The sequence below is a fragment of the Solanum stenotomum genome, chromosome 3, assembly GCF_019186545.1.
Source record: "Solanum stenotomum isolate F172 chromosome 3, ASM1918654v1, whole genome shotgun sequence".
NCBI classification, from domain to species: Eukaryota; Viridiplantae; Streptophyta; class Magnoliopsida; order Solanales; family Solanaceae; genus Solanum; species Solanum stenotomum.
Genome location: NC_064284.1, coordinates 19,988,822 through 19,991,254, shown reverse-complemented (window position 1 = coordinate 19,991,254; position 2,433 = coordinate 19,988,822). Strand labels below are relative to the sequence as shown.

Genomic DNA, 2,433 nt, shown 5'->3' with positions numbered 1-2,433 from the left:
AGGAAAACATTTTCCTTCATACCAAACACACCCTGTAAGTAGGAAATTTTCCTAACTCTTCACACTACCTCCAACATTCATAGTGCACAAACAGACACTTTAACTATCCAACTTTTAAATAAATAAACACGTAATTTTTGTAGCCAAAGAGCGTGAAATGCAAACGCTCCAACGTGTATTAGTGAGCCACTCAATGGCTGCCAACTAATTAAATATTTTACAGGTCGATTTTAAAACTAAAAAAATAAAATTAATTTCAATTTATATACAAGGATAAAGGTAAAACAAATTCATTTCACTGATTGTCTCTCAAAAGTTCAAAACCCTAACTAGGGTAAACAACCAAAATCTGGTGAATTAAAGGGAAAAATCTTGGTTTGAAAGAGGAGGGAAAAAATGAGATTTTGATTTGAAAATATAAGAAAGAGTTTTGAAAGAGAGAAAAAATGGTTTCTTTGTCACTGGGAAGTTGGGTCTATTCAGGAATTGGAAAACACGGGTCATCCGCTTCGCTTTCTCTAAATGTACTGGTTCTTCAAGAATTACAACTTCTGTGTCTTTGAAAATGGCTGCTAATGCCTCGAAAATTACTCCTAACGCGCACAAAATAAGTGTACATCAGGCGTTTTGCCAGGTAGGACTCATGTGTTTATTTATTTAAAAGTTGGATAGTTAAAGTGTCTGTTCGTGCACTATAAAAGTTTGAGGTCAAAGTTAAAATTTGAAGCCAAGATTAGGATCCAATATATGTATTATGCCATCAAAGAAGCGTAGCATTCTTCCAGTAGTCCCATCTTTGTCAACAGACGTCCCAGTTATGAACAGTTGTTCATCAGGACTAAATGCAATGTTAGTTTGAGCATACAATTATTTGGGAGATCATCGAACACTTTCAAGGGTTCTTTCATTTGGCGCAAATCCCAAACCTATGAAGCCAAGTCAAGATTATTATACATCAGAGAAGATGAATGTCGGTGTACAAAAACTTCCAGCTGGTCACCTTATTTCTTCGCTGAAGGTGCGATCCCCCGTTAATATTTTGATGTAAGTCACCTCTATTTAAATCTAAAAAAATAAAAAATTATTCAGTTATATGTACCCAAAATGTGTAAATTATAATAGAGGAACATACTCAAGAATGAAAGCAGTTGGTATATGCCATAAACCTGAAAGAGCGCACACAAAATGTTTCTCTTCCACGGCGAGCACCTAAAGCAACAAGTCTATTAGGCTAAGAGATTACATCAAAAAAAATCAAGTGTCATATGCTACAGAGGTATGAGGAAAGTAGAGACTGCTGCTTGACAATTAAAACAATCTTATTATGCAACTGTCACTGCTTGATTTGAAAAGGGATTTGAGAAATTGTAGCTAAAGATTTGAAAAGGGAACTTCAACATTTTCAATTTTCAAATGAGATCTATATGCCAAATAATGTAGATCTTATTTGTATTTATATTTAATTTACTCATGAACAAAGAGTTTTATATCTTGTTTAAGTCATTCAAGTTCTACTTTATCAGTCAGTCCAACAGAGAAGAACTCGGAAGTAGATTTATCAATTTAGATATTTTAGAACCTAAACAATGAAAGTTACAGTTAGAACTTAGATCAAATCTCCAAACAAAGGAAATCTTTAACATAAAACTTTTAGGAGTATCACATTTATAGAGAGCTCAAATCCAATGTAGTGACAATATCAATAAGTAGCAGTTGAACGTTCACACCTAGTAAATTTGTTAGTTGTGTATTAAAAGGTCGATTCTCAAAAAATTAAAAAAAAAATCGATGCATAAGACATTCGGTGTTTATAGTAGATTCCTCATGAGTATGTGTGTGCCCCTGAGATCAACGTACGGATTCGTCGAATTCTTGGACTTCTGAATTCTACACAACAACCTCAGACAAACAAGACTCTTTTCTCTAATCTATCATGAGACAGTGAATCGAAGAGGAGAGCTGCACTTCATAAAACTGTTTGCAAGTCTTACCTGAAAGGAGCAACAAAAAGTCAATTCTCGAAAAGCATTTGAGATCATCATCAAGAGTCTTTCCTTACAAATTGTTGCTCTTCCCTCGTGAATGGTTGTGAGATTTGATAAAATCTGCATCAGCCTTGCCAACCATCCGATCAACATGTTCCATCAACTCTACGAGAAAATTAACGGCACGAGCCTACACAATGCGGGGCTTGTTTTTTATGAAGTAATGACAACTTACATACATTAGGCTAGATGGCCCAAGGAACTATTTGAAGTGTCTAATTCAACTGATGCATTTTTATATTTAGTATCTATGGCTAGGAAAGACCAATCCAACTATACAGTGCCTCGAGGGCCCCCCACCCCAGCCCTCGAGGCACGAACGTGCCTCGAGGCCCACCTACCCATCGTCGTTGCCTCGAGGCCCCCCCACCCTAGCCCCGAGGCACGA

At 36.3% G+C, this 2,433-nt stretch overlaps 1 long non-coding RNA gene across 2 annotated transcripts in view; it reads right to left on the bottom strand.

Annotated features, from left to right (window-relative positions):
- Positions 1–1,848: 1,848 nt before the first annotated feature.
- The window catches only part of LOC125860143 (uncharacterized), a 5,340-nt gene continuing 4,755 nt past the window's right edge, over positions 1,849–2,433 (bottom strand). For both annotated transcript variants that reach the window (XR_007445813.1, XR_007445814.1), the window contains one exon: positions 1,849–1,991. This is a non-coding gene — a long non-coding RNA (uncharacterized LOC125860143). The remainder of the gene's footprint in view (positions 1,992–2,433) is intronic.